Source organism: Drosophila kikkawai, chromosome 2L (genome assembly GCF_030179895.1).
Source record: "Drosophila kikkawai strain 14028-0561.14 chromosome 2L, DkikHiC1v2, whole genome shotgun sequence".
NCBI lineage: Eukaryota > Metazoa > Arthropoda > Insecta > Diptera > Drosophilidae > Drosophila > Drosophila kikkawai.
Window position 1 is genome coordinate 24,347,931 of NC_091728.1, and position 14,881 is coordinate 24,362,811.

Sequence of the window (14,881 nt, forward strand, 5' to 3'; positions counted from 1 at the left end):
AGAAACAAGCGTACTCACTTGGAGAGTTTGCTTTAGAACGGACAGGCGGACAGACGAAATTAATGTATTAATAAATGAAGAATTTTACAATGAATACCCGTTAGAGACCCCACTGTGCAACGGCTCGGCTCTGCTCGGCTTCCCATTCAGCTTCAGACACGGCTTTCAGTTTCTGGTTTGGCCAGTTAACGCCGTGACTCCAGACCGATTGGACGCGTTCGAGCGCCTGGCCACGAACTACGACAATCCTCCGCTCGGCTACGCGTGCGCCACTCCGCAAAGTCAGAGGCAAAAGCAAACCAAAACCAAAGGCAAAAGCAAAGCCAAAGCCAGCGGCAAAGGCAAACACAATTGTAAAGTTAGAGTAACACAACATCGACGGACGAAATTACCGGTTTTTTTCGCCAGCGCGCTTAGCTCTCTTCCTTTTTTTCGCGCGGCGGTCTTGCCCTCTCCGTATCTGTTTTCCGAAAAGTGCGTTGGCTTTTCCGCGAAAATTTACAGTCAACTTACTTGTATTGCATGGAGTTCACTCCCCCGCCTGCCGAGCACCGATTCATCCGAGTAATTAAAGTCATAGTGCAACAGTGAGGCCAGCAACTGGCGAGTGATTATAATACCCGAGCTTACACACATAGTTTGTGCTAATAATACAAATACAAGGTGCAAAAGGAAAACACACGGATGTGCGAATTTAAATGCCATATTATAAATATTTAACAATGCAGCCGTGCAGCTAAAGCGGATTATTGGCCAGCGACGCGTGGAAACGCAAAAACACGGCGAAACAAAGGCCTGTAAGTTCACGCCGTCACGGCCAGGACCCAACCGTATATACATATAGAGTATACATATATTATATTTATCCTTGCGGGCGCCATGTGGTTGCATTCTAATGGGGATTGTGCGTCAGATGACACCTGATATACGACATATGACAGGTGTCGTTCTGCCAGGATGCTAGGATGATAGAGCGATGCTTTTATCCTATCGCAAATAATTTTTATTACAGGTGTCTTGGACATCATCTAGGATGTGTTTTGGATTAAGGGATAACTAGAAAGATGGAAAGGAAAGGTGTTTTTATAACATATTTAGACCTAAAGCAATCTTTTGTTATGCAATATATAAAATCTTAAAAATAAATAAGTTTATATTCTTAAAAAATATATTAAAGACGTTCTAGAATGGTATTAACTTTCCTAATTAACATAGACTTTGTACTAGCTGTGCTTTCTTAGGAATGTTAAAACATTTTAGGGCTTAGAGTGCTCTTAATTCGCCCCAGAGTTTTGACTCTACGGCTTCAGCAATAAAATAAAGTTCCGATTAAATTGCCTAGGCTCAAAGTGTCTGTGTGGGTCTCTTTCTTGGCCGGCCAGCCAGCTCCAATTAGCAGCTGGCCCAAAACAAAACAGTTGGCCAATGAAGCCCAAGACGAGGCTGAAGCTAAAGCTCGCCATTCACACACAGTGCAACTGTTAAAGTTCAGAGTCGCCACAAAAAGATACAACGCGAAGCGCTAAACAAACATAAAACTGAATACCAAATGAGACAACAAAAGGAGGAAGCACAATAAAAGTCACATTAAAACGTGGGGCGCAAAGAGAGGAGTCGCTGAAAGAGAGAGCAAAGGGAGCCGGGAGCCAAAACCTAACCGAATTCGGAATCAAACGCCTGCACGAGATACAAATGTATCTGTATCTCGGTGCTGGGCGCTGCAAGTGCTTTGTTTTCCTGCATTCACACTGGTCCCCGCTCGTGGGTTTGTTGTCTCGGCGTTTGTGTGTGCGAATCTGCGCCCTTTGTCTGTCGCATAAATATTTCAGCAGGCCCAAAGACAAACTTATCTGCTGGATACATTATTCACTCGACGATTTTGTCGGATTGCCAATTTATTAAGATATTTTTCGAGGCCATTAACAGCGCTCGTTGCGCGGATACTCGCAAGATACGAAGATACGCAGATACATTTATGGAACATTTATGTTTTATGATTTTCTAGTTGGAATGCGGTGTGTCGTCGCTGCAATTGGAAGAGTCAAGTCCATTTCGAGCCTGCCACCACCAGTGGCAAGTAGCTGAAAAATTGTTGTAAGACTGGTTTTCTGCTACTGCTCCTCCTGCTCTCTTCTCTCTCTTGTGTACTCTCTTTCCTCAACACTTTTTTTCTGTGGCTCGGCGTGTTACCAACCTTTTTTCATTCTTCTTTTGCACAGAAAAAAAATTAAGATCACTTTGTAACTCTTTAGGATCAGTAACAATGAGTTATTCTTATCCCTAGGTTCTGGCTTTGCTATTTTGTTACTTTATGACTCAGGAGACTCAACTTGAAAGCAAAGAAGATATATTTAAATTAATATTAACATTTATTAGCATGAATTAAAAATTTGTTTAAGAAGATAAGCAAACATTTCTTTCCTGTGCTCAAAATGAGTTTGTTAGCGCCCTGACTCTCTTGGCTTCGTTTTGCAGCTGTCTCGGCCAGGCCGAAACCACTCCGGCTCAGCAATGGGCCATCATCCTGGCCAGAACGCATCTCCTTACTCTTCTTCTTCTCCGGTAGCCGCAACCTGTTTCTCCCCGTCTTTCTTTTATTTTTTTTGAGCAAACCAAGTGATCAGCTTGGATTCGGTTTAAGGAGCCAAAGAAAAGGAGACTTTTTTCTGGCTTCTTCACCGCGAATTGTCAACTCATCCGGCGGCGGTGGTCTTTCGGGCGAACTAACCTCAGTCAATCGCCGATTCCGAAGCCGGCAAACTCCGGCAGGAAAACTCGTTTGGCCTGTTGATTAATTAACATTTGAATGTGTCTCGTGCCAGTTAATGTGGCTGATTTGTGGCCAGCCGGGCTTAGACATCAAAACATCAACAGTCTTTTGTGGAATTCATTGTAGAAATCACACATCCACTTGGAAGTGTTTTAACAGCTGCTAAAACACATTGAAGTAGGATTTGCATGGCAAGGAGTTCGCTTCTGATGACGTTGCCAATCTCAATTGGAGTTCACTGCTTTGAGTTATTTTTCGTTTGTTTGTTTTGGCCTCCGTTGGCCAGCTAGCCGTTCACAGCTATCCAAAAGATACTTCTGCGTAGGCTCGGGCCCTCTTGGCCACCGCACTCAAACTGGTTTCGGCCACATTCAAAATTGTTATGTTAGAATAAAAGCTTAATTGATGCATATACACACACGTACGAGGTAGTTTTCAGCGGCAGCCCACAGCTACAGAGCCAGATACAAATCCAGATACAGATGGAGTCCAGACGCAGCTGGAGCGGTTATGTCATGCGGCGTCTATCGCATGATTGATGGCCCGTTCCCAGTCTGGGCCCCGGCTCCTCCGCCGAAATATTAGGTATTGATTTGGGCTTGTTGATAATTGTATTTCTGATTTGATCAACTGGAAAGCCAACAGGTGGATGGGAGATTGGACTCTTCGTCCAATAAGGAGAATGAAATATGATTGCTGTGCGAGCAGCAGATACCTTTTAAATATTTACTGCGCTGCCGAAAGCCATCTATCTGCGATGCCCGGCAGCCAGTGCAGGAGATTCCTTTACATGCTTCAATATTTAGGGCAATTATTTTGCTTTTTGCCAAGTAACAAGGCTATGAAAAATGTATTTAAAGCCGCTCAACAAATATTTGTAATCCCAGGTCATATTTATTCAAGTGCCTTGGGCCAAAAGACCAATCCAATCGTACCTCGATTTGATTAAATAAAATGCCATATATTTTATATGCCACTAAAGGTTCCCTTTGAAGTGTTTACTGCCAAAAAATAGTTGAATTCACAACAGTTCTGTAGCAATTAGGATGCAGCCGAGGAATTTAAGTGAGCCAAGCTCCATAAATTTGCCAATCGTAACCATAACGTGCGATGCTGTGGCAGCCCTGTCCACGGTTGACTGCCCAAATTGATTGATTGACAGCCCTGTGCGGCAGGCAGGAACGATGTTTTAGTTTTTGCTAAATTAACTAGCAACTAGGGGGAAGGAAGGCAAGGATGAAGCATCCTCTTCTCCAGCTTTTGGGGAATTCACACCTCGCAGGGACTCTGGGTGAGTCAGAGATTTGGGGAAATGGGGGAAGTGGGACCTCATTAGAACTAATTCAATAAGACGAGCCAAAGTTTATGGCACTCTGGCTAATGAGGCATGTCCAAGCATCCATCCATCGGATGCCCCAAAGCCAGAGCACTCGGTGTGTGCCCATTCATTTGCATGCTGGAATTTGTTTCAATTGCATTAATTAGACTTATCAATTCCTAGGGGGCGGGCGTATTGCCCAATGGGGCGGGGCGAATCAGGCTGCGAGCTACTCGAGCTGTAAACTTAAGTGAATGAGACTGCATTCTCCCTCTCTCGGCGGGGGAAAACAATGGAGCCCAGCTACTTGTTTTTAATTGGATGTAGCCTAATTTGCTTTAAGTAAAAAAACTACTACAAATATATAGTTAAAAGAGGATTTATATTTAATTTAAGCTATAAGCTATGATCGGTTGTTAAAGGAATTAACTCGAATTGAACCAAAATCACTGACAAGATAATCTCCCTAATCAAGCACATAAGTCAACAATTGACATAATAATGGATATTCATAATTAATTACTAGTCACATTTATAGGCTTTTCTACCACAAATTGATTAGATAAAATGGCTGTCGTGACTAACAATAATGTTTAATTATTTATAATAAATGTGAATTCGATAATCGAATGGATAAACAGCAAGCATAAATAATTCCTTTCGAATTTCATTAAGAATAATTATTTCATGCTTAAAGCTGGCGAGATTCCCTGAAGTGTTTGGTTTCGGAATTCAATTGTCATTGGGCAGCAGTGACATTGATAGTCTGCATCATCAATACCATTATTTTATATTTAATTACTTGAAATTAAACGAGCACAAGTATTCTAGATATCCTAGTATTTAAGCAGCTTATACCTAGGGATTTGCATGGCACTCTTCGCACTTGATAGCCGACCCGGGGCATCTGATGGCAGCTTAATTGGCAAACAGCAGAGGCAAAAGCAAAAGCCGTCGCCGCATTTCATTTGATTAAAGCTGGACTCATCAGGGGATATCACATGTTTATAATGCAGAAACTGCATCAATTACGCTTCATTAGAGTTCAAAATGAATGCATAAGTAGGAGGCGGCTGCATCGAATGCGGCGTGGAGCATATAATTCATTGGCTTAATTAAGCTGACCGACTGACTATCCCACCCCCCCATCCCCCATCCCCTCCGATCCGAGTAATAACTTTATCAAATTGCCAGACGAGTGAAAGCAGCCAAAGCAGCAGCAAAATCAGTCAAGTTTGCTTTATCGCCAGCGCACTCGCTCGATGTCAGGCGGAAAGTTTGCTTATCATAGTTGGCTCAGGCCGGGGGTGTTCCCAGAAAATAAAAGGGCTGAAACCACCCCCGATGCTGGGCCACTGTTTTCCCTCTAATTTATCACAATTTGCATGTCAGTCACGCTTGTATATATAAATTGCATACAATTTGTCAGCCCCAGAGCCTCGTTGCTCGCTCCAAGGAAAAACTTCCAGAAGCTGCCGAGGAAGCTGTATGCGACTCTGTATATCCTTTTGTCCGGCAGTTGACCCATATTTGTTAGCCTTTTTTTCCGGCAGCGCCACGCAATTATGCGGGCTCCTGTCATTAGTTGGGACTAGCTCCCCGAATGTATGCTACGCAGCGCGATGGCCTCGTATCGATGTCAATCTTTGCTGTCACAGAGGAGCATTATCATAATGATGCCTGCTGTCTCTGTGCTGCCTCAGCCAGAATTCCATTGAATAGGATCCCCACGCAGGACTATCAAATGGCGTTTGTCATCGAGTGAAATGCACATCCTTCGGCACGACAAAGGCGTAAGTTTTGTATTCCGGACCGCACACAGCCCCCTGTCCTTTATCCATCCTGGCAAATAGTTTCATATTGCAATTTATTTTGATTACTTTGATTATAGCAGGTCCTTGACTCATATGCAGACACGCAGAGGTGACGACGATACACCCGTTCGTTCGTTTACGTGCGTGGCAGTACAAGGGAATTTGAATAAACTGACAGCGCTGACAACGTGCCAGAAAGTGGAATTAAATTTAAATGAAATTGCAGCCCTTATTCGAGAGCGAGACAAATGCGGAGGAACAATTCACCAGCAGATTCTCGGGGGCAGGCGGAGGAGCGCGTTAAGGGGGAGTGATGCTGTGGGCCATCCCCAAAAACAAATGGAAAGCCGCGACAAGCAAACAAGGAGCGCGAGCGAGCGAAGCAACAAGAACCGAACCGAACCAGTCGCCATGACGATGGGGCTGTGTCCTGGTGGGTGGTGCGAGGACGGGGGGGAATGGCGGATGGATGCTATAGCTAAGCATAAATAAGTTGTTAAGCCATCAGTGAACGTGCCCTCCGCACGCAGTTGGCCACACTGGCAACTGGCAAGTGTGGCTGTGTGTCTGTGCGCGCCAGTCTGCGGCATCCTATCAATACGGAAGTGGAAGTTCGCACCACATTTTCAATTTGAGCAAATTGAATTTACGCTGCGCCTCGCCGAGCTGGATCTGGATCTGGGCCAGGGTTGCCACCGCACTCGCTCTCGCCTGTTTATCGCCTTCGATGCGATTAGCTCCGAGCTTAACTCGTTGCCAGATAAAACTTTTCATTCAATTTATTTGGGCCTCGTCCCGAGATATCTCTCTGTTTCATATTTGAATCCGGCAGTTCACTGAGTATGTTTGTGCCTTAGTATCGTATCACTGAGGAAAATCAGCTTCAAATATATTTCCCTTATAATTCCCAAGTTCTTTTTTGGGGTAACAAAGTTTGAGGGAACTAACTATTAAGGACGGAGAAAACTATTAGTTATGAGCTTCAAATTCTTATTTTTCCTGAATAAAAGCCTAACTATGCTTCTTGTATATGTATATAAAACACTCTTTCTGTTCAGTGTATCCATGTGGGACTGTGCGGAAGATGAACTCGCTTTTTCGCCTGGATACCCGTGCGTACGTGTCTGTGTCTCGGAGTTAGAAACTCTGTCGGTTTGCGTTAGTCCTTTATCTTTATCTGAAATTTATTGCTGCTAACAATTATGAGCAAGGGGTGGAATGACAGAATGGATTGCAATTCGCGCAGTCGGTCCTCGGGTCGTTAGTATTTCAGTTGATGGTTATCCTTTTGATGGGTATCATAAAGTTCGCTTAGGTGCGGTTATGGAAACACTTGCCACTCCGATTTAAGGGGGGATTTGGGGCAGCAGAAGCTTCGAGTCTCATGAACTCATTAAGTCCCCCAGTCCGGAATCCAATCTCGTGTCAGTTATATTTCCTTTTCAAATGTCCGCTTTGGACAATTATGCTTGCCTCGTTGGCAAACAATTTGCCATGTTAAACACACAGGGAAAGGATGGAATTGGAATTGGAAAAGAGTTTATTGCAGGGGAACGCATAAGGACTCCTTTCTCCCGGTGGCCAATAAAGAAGCCCCGAACAGGCGGCGCCACAAGGACGAGACATGGCCTGCGACAGAGACGGAGACAAGGCAAAGCAGACGGGCACGAAGGCCGAGAAGGAGTCAGAGGGGCAACTCTGATTTCCAGAGACACATTTACATGACACAACTCGCTTTGCGGTCGATTCCAATCAGAGCGGCACGGAGACCAGCCTGACATTTTGCGTTTTCGTCTGGCCAGGACTAATGAGCAGCAGGAGCAATTTCCACTCTCTTTTCGGGACGGATTGAGGGCTGCAATCAAACGGCTGCTGCATTTTATTTACGGGCGCATCTTTAAAGAGCATCCGCAGCCGCAATCGAGCGACAGAAATTGTGTTTGTTCATCGTATTTGCGGCAAGGTGGTTGCAGGTCCAAAGCACCACTCGCCGGTGGTTGATTTCCAGTGCATCTGGCAGGCCCTAAGGGCGGGTTTTCCACACGCCACCGCTACAGCCGCTCTCCTGCGAGCCCCCTTCTTCTAGCCTAGCACTGCTCTAGGCAGGATTCCCGTTGCAGGCTGACTCACCTCACGTGCCGCCTGACTTTGCTTCGCAGTGTTCATTATATTAAACAAGTTTACGCCATAAATGCCGCTGCCAGAGGCAAAGGCAGCAGTCGCCAGACAACAGGCGGCCAGCAGGACTCGGCAGAGGAGACTCGGGTCTCAAAGGGAAGGCAAGTCACACGGGGAAAACAACATTTTCATATTAATTTTTTATTGCACTATCAAAAAATATCAGAAAGCATTTTCTCTTATCTTTCCATTATTACCTTAAATATTTTGTATAAAGGACCCAATTTTTATAAAAATATAGATACAATTTCCTAGGTTATATATTTTTTTCTCTGTGCATCCAGCAGGGTTGCTTGTCCTTGCCGCTGTTTGCCGTAATAAACTCTCGTGCAACATAAACAGAAATCCAAAATGCGACGACTTGGGCCAGCATGACTCATGCAGGTGTGCTCAACGTGCAACGGGGCGTGGCAGGCAGTTGGCAGTTACCAGTAACCAGTTACCTGGTTCTTACCTGGCTCCTGGCAGAGTGAGTGAAGCATACCGTGTATCCCTACTTGGCCATGGGATTTTTGTTTATTTTTTTTTTTATTTCGCTCGGCTTTTTGCCGATTTTCCTCTGCATATGCCCATTCATGTGTGCTTCGGCGGCGGCTTTCCCCGCTGCACTTTGCCGTCTCTCCCTGGATTGCTCCTCGTAATTTGTCGAGTTTCCTTTGCATATCAAGCTCTGCCTCAAGACCTTCATCGCAATGCCAGTCTCAGTCCCAATCCTCACTCCGTTAAGCCCGGGATCCCTCTCCGGCTATCATCATCTCTCCGTAATGGGTTTGCATTTGTCTAGAGCAGAATCCCGGCCCGGTGCCCGGGGCCCGGAGCCCGGCAACTCAAACACTTGTAGCCCGTCGCCAGTCCGTTGCTGTTGTTGGATGTTATTGTTGTTTTTACCCTGTCCGATCCGGGCATTAAATTTTGGTCACGCATTTTGGCACAACCCCAAGGAGCGGCGAAGGGATATTTATGGCCCCGAAACTAAGCCTAACTCTCCGTGGCTGATGTCACCGAAATGTGATGAAAATCGAATGTTTTGAGAGGGTTTGGGGGAGGAGAAGGTTTTCCTTGGGTTAACTGAATGGCTATTATGTGGTATTTAAATTGAATGAAAAATTTTAAGAAGGGGATTTTGAGACTGCTTAATCTCTTTATTAATTAATATTGCCACTCTGAAGATAAGAAATTAGAGGTAAATAGAGGGTTCGCTTGGTTGAATTTTCATATTGATCTAGTTTTATAGTAATTATCAATACACTATATCTTAGCAGATGCTTTAATATATAATGGAAATATCCTTTTTATTTAGTACTTTGAAGTGAAGTAAAGTGAAGTGAGTGAAGTCCTGAATTCGTCTATTCTTTTCCAAAAAAATGTCCTCAACAATTGCCGACAATATGCGAAGGGCATTAATGCGTCACTTGCTGCGCTCTCTTTCTCTTTCTCTCTCTCTCAATCTGTATCTGTCTCTATCCCTAGGTCCTGTTGGCAATTGCTTCCTTCCTTCCCTTCTGCATGTCTTTCTGTCTGTTGTTATTCCTCTTACACTGCAAGAAAATGCTGCGTTTATTGCGCTCGCGCAAATATTTGCATATCATAAGGAGCATCATCATCATCAGCAGCCGCGTTGGCGTCGCATCGCCTGCTCATCGTCCTTATTGTGTGCTCGAAAGTGGAGAACAGCTGTCGGACATGATGTCCTTGCTCTTGCTCCTCTGCTGTTGTTGTTTTTGCTGCTGATTGCATTTACATTATTGTTGTTGTTGCCGTTTGTTAGCCTCGTTGTTACTGTGAAAAACTAACGAAAAAGGAAACCACCCCACGCATTCAGCGCTTTTGGTGGTTGCTCGATCGCCTGGCTAGCCAAAAAATGGGGAGGATATACGTGCACAAACACACATACGTCGGATATATGTACATATATATCCTGTTGTGTCTGCGTGTGCGTTTCATTGAGGATGCGGCGGCAGCAAAAATCAATAAATTCGGCATGAGCAAGTCCCTTTTTTCGGCAAAATGCCGGCTGTTGTTCTTGTTCCTTGTTGTGGCTCTAGCATTTTCTATGCATTGCGCTTAAGGGAAGTCCTCTCAGGACCACCCGGGTCCTGCCCGGCACTCTCACTCTCTGCTGCCGTTTTTGTGTGTCTGTGGAAAAAGGCTTTTGCCAGCCAGCCAGCCAGCCTGCCGCAAAAGTTGCATTAAACTCTATTACAAAATGCTAAGGGCTGGCTGTCAAAGGCGGGAAGGGAAGAGTTGAATAAGGGGGAAAAAGGGAAATCGGGGAAAAAGGGATATAGAAAAAAAGAGAGAGCAAAAAGGGGGCCTCAAAGCGAGGGTGGCATTCAACGCCTCGACGAGCTGCATCAAAGACCGGCACCGAGCGCTGGCGGAGGACAAACGAATGTTTGACATTTAGTCCCCTGCATTTGGCCAGCTTTATTTATGTTTCTAAAATATATAAATTTTCCACTTTTGAGGGCTTTTCTGGTCCGCACCCCAACATGGCGTGCTTGCCAGCGTTTTCTTCATTTATTTTATTTGTTTATGCAAAGCTTTGTAAATCCAATGATTCATTCTACGATCCACACCCCGTGCCGCCGTCGGAAAAGAAAAGCTAAAATGAGTGACAGAAACACTCCGGAAATTATTCCAATAAATAAGAATGGACTGTGACATTTCTTTCGTGTGGGGTTCCCTACCCCCTGGGAGTATCCTGCCTCGAGGCGGCGCTAATGAAAAAATAATCAACCGAAGGAGCTAACAAGGAGCAGCGCGCAGCTCATTTCGTATGGATTTTGATTGTGTGCTAAAAGGGGCTGCTCTCCGAAAGGGGGTTGCGAGCCATGGGGATGGGGATGAGTCATCCGTCCATCATTTGTCAACTCAAAAGTCCAATGGCGCTCATCAGCTATGCAAGGTCCACTCTCCATGATTAAAATTTACAAGTGCCAGGACATTAATTGATATGCCATAAGGTTTAAGCGACATTTAACATTCAATCCGAGGCGATTCTGAAAAGATAAATTTCCTTGTTGACCGTTTGGGGAGGGAGAAACACATTCTCTGGGGCAAAGTTGCAAAAGAAAACTTTGGCTATAATACAGGTAGATATTGTTTATGCTTTTCGGTTAACCTTTTTTCGGTCTGAGCAGGAAATCTTTGCACTGGGCGAAGGAAAGATTATTGAAAGACATTTACGCAACTTTAAGTTTTCTTTAAGAGTTTTTTTTTCGTTTAAGGGTTTTTTAGGTATGAGAACAATTATTTAGTGGTTTTACAATATAAATGCCTTAAAAAAACCTTTAAGAAATAAAATAATAAAATCAGAACCATGTCATCTGTTTATTTTTATAAGAATATCAATCCAATTCCCTTTGATCATCAATCATGTGGCTGAAACTAGATTCCCATACCAATTCTAAAACAGAAAATAAATTTAAATTGATGACAAATAAGGCTGATATATTTTTTTATGTGTCGTCTGTCTGCCACATGTGTGTGACTCCTTCCGCCACTGTTTCTCTCAGGGGCAGACAGGCGTGCAGTATTTATGGTATTGAAACACGCTAAAGTTCAGTTCGAGTCAAATCGAGAACTTCAAGTGGTAACCCGCACACACACTCACACACACCCATTCGTAGTTGCATATGTGAGTGCGCCATTTTGCAAAAAGCTCTGCGCCTTCGCTCGGGGGGGAAAATGGCATTGGCAGGAGAAGGGCTGCCTGGCCCACCCTTGGCTGGCCCAAGTTGTGTCCTTAACTCCAACTTCTGGCCAAGTCTCGCATCGAATCCCATTCACACACACGCACACACACCCGAGTGGAGCTAACGCCACTGTGTTTGTGTTGCGTGCCCTGCAGGGGTGATTAACCTTTGATTTCGACCCCCCAGCTCCGCCCACTTTGCCACTTTTCAACTTCCCTCTTGGCATTCGATGCTATCGCCGACTGATTTAACATATGCCTCGACTCCAAAGGGGAAAGAACGCTGGTGTTGAGGAAGCCGACCATGCGATACCTGGCAGATCAGTTGGTGAGGAGTTGCATAGGGTTCTGAATAAGCTTTAAAAATTGATTAATTGATCACATTCAAAACACTATAATTGTGATAAATATTCCCAAATATACTTCAGCTCATGATCCTTAAGGTTACGCGTGATTTTTGAGCAAGTTCCCCCATCAAAATTCATTTGGATTGATTCATTTTGCTTCCATTTTACCCTAGTCTTATGATTGTTGTTCGAGCAATTTTCCCCTTCAAGTATACATTATTTTTGGTCATTCCTGTTTCTAGTGTTTTTAAAACCTTTTTATACATAATGGAAATACCCTTATACCCTGGAAATACTGTCTTACCATTCAGATGGCTCCAGAGTCATGCACTTTGCTTACCCAGATTTCCACTGATTGGCCATTTTCTTTGGCCCTGCGAGTGTGTTTTCCATTGTCGCTGTGTGGTCATGGCAACTATTCGCATATCCAGACGGTAATGGGGCTGATTGATTCCAATGTAAGTGGATTTGCCTAGCGGATAATGCGATTATTGGCCCCCATCTCCACCGAGAGTGTGTCTCTCCATCTGTTGATTTGCGTGTGTTATTGAATGGCACGCACGACTGCGGTTATCGATGGGCGTTTATCCGGAAAGGTGGCGAGAGGTCAACGGGAATTACCAAAACAATTAATATTTGGAGAAGTGGATTGGGAGTGCATTAACAATGTGAGCCCAAAAGTGGCTTCTTGGGGGCTAAACATGAACTTGAAAGTTACTTTGAAAAGTTCGCATGACACATGCTGTCAGAAACAGATGCCACTCGCACATTCCTTTGCCTTTTGGGAGTTATCATAAAACCATTTCCGTTCTTCGGTTTCCGGAGTAAAAAAGTGACATTTTCATCATCTAGCTTTCTGATAGCAGGGCAAACAGTGTAAAATTGCAATTAATTCATGGCCAAATATTTATTTTGAATTATTTACTCTTCCCGCTCGCCTCTGCTCCACATTTTTTTTTGTTGCTAGTTCGAGGGCATTGGGCTTATTTGCATATCGATTTAATTTCATGCTGAATTGATGCCACGAAGTATCTATGAGCAGCAGCAGTTTCTATAAGGGATTTTCTCATAATTGCAAATTAATTTGCATTTTAATTAATTTCTGGTCAAGTCCCAGGCGAATCAAATTGATTGCAAACATGAAAAAAAGGAGATTGGAGAGCCCTGAAAGAGAATGGAAGCAATTATCAAGGAATATGGCAGCTGCGAGGAGGAAAGCTGCTGCTGCAAAAATCAACAAAGGCTGGGAGTACAAATTTACAATTGAATGCGTTCTGGAGGGAAGGCCATTGCATATTTTCCGTTTATTGTACAGCAACCCTCTTGCTCCACGGGCCTAAGCAATTAATGTAATTCGTCTTTCTGCCCTCGCCCTAATAGCATACAAATTACGCATACGCCGCGTGTGCAAATCACCCAAAGGGAAGTGGAGATGAAGGCAGAGACCGGGGCAGATTGCTTTACGCTCCATTTAATTTTCGGTAAATATGCCAATAAAAATTGTGAAACACGATGCGGCCCCAAAACATCCGAGTGAGATGAATATTTGCTTTTAGGACCCGACAAACCCACGCCAGCACACCCCGCAAGAAGGGTCCTTTTGGGCGGCACTGTGCGCCCTGTTGTGTGCGTCTTTTCGCATTTTAAACTGCCCCAAAAAATACACTGGACAGCGATAACTGTGCCTGTGGACAGAATGAATATTCCGTTTAATTAAGGACAGAAGGCAGACCCGGGGCCCATCAGGTGGATGTAATTGGCCGGCACCAGGACGAGCCACATTAGCTGGCAGCTGCCGAGATGTGTCATGTCCTTGCCGGTAGATGTGCCGCATAAAAGTCGATTTTAATGTGAATTTCGTGTCGCACAAACGAAATAAATTTCAATAAATTTCCCACAAGCGAGCAGAAGGTGGCGGGGGTGGCTCTAATAACTTTTAATTAGTTAACCATGTGGAAGTTTTTCGCAGCCGAACTAAACGCAAATTTGCTGTCAGCGCAGTTTAGTTTTGCTCTTTGCCTTCTCTGCCGCAGGTCGGCAGCCAGAACTGAATTATTAACGCCTGGCAGGTAGAGGAGCCTTTATATATTTTGTATATATATGTGTGTGGATGGGAACCCCCTCTTTGATTGCGTCCCTTAGACAGGAATTTTTCGGCTGCCGGCTTAAGCGTCATAATTAACTGCGACACAAACATTTTCGGCACTCAGTTCAGTTCTCAGTTGGCTTCCTCCTCCTCGAGCATAGCTGTGGGAATGTATATACATATATATATATATTTGCGGCTCAGGCTAAACCAATTTGCCAGGACTTAAATTTTAAGCATTATTAATGGTTTTTGCGGCGGCGGGGTGGCTAAGAGCAGCCGATGCCCGGGGTTAGTTCGCCCAAGGAACGGCCTCCGCCTCCGGTGGCGTAATCACCGGAAATCTTGAACTGCCGCCGAGCGTGGGTCAAAGTGGCACAATGTTAGTGGTTGACTTGAGGCATATTTATAAGTCCATCATCCCTAAGTGTTCTTTTATTATTTGGTATGTCTGTTGCTGTTAGATACCTCAGATTTTTATAGATATCTCTGGTTTTGCTTTGCCTGGGAGAGCGAGAGAGTGTAAAAAGCACAGTAACATATTAGAGCTGTCACAATTTCCAATTCGACGGACTCCACTCGAGTGTGTGTGTCGGAGCCAATGAGCTTGTGACATGAGCCAGAGATTAAGGGATATAAATAAAAACATCTGACATTTGCCAGTTGAGCTG

At 44.4% G+C, this 14,881-nt stretch overlaps 1 protein-coding gene across 3 annotated transcripts in view; it reads left to right on the forward strand.

Moving 5' to 3' along the window:
* The first annotated feature begins 211 nt into the window (after positions 1-211).
* Positions 212-14,881, forward strand: part of stan (Protocadherin-like wing polarity protein stan) — a 47,976-nt gene continuing 33,306 nt past the window's right edge. For all 3 annotated transcript variants that reach the window (XR_001770833.3, XM_017172416.3, XM_070286968.1), the window contains exon 1: positions 212-797. The gene's annotated coding sequence lies outside the window, so the exon portion shown is untranslated. The remainder of the gene's footprint in view (positions 798-14,881) is intronic.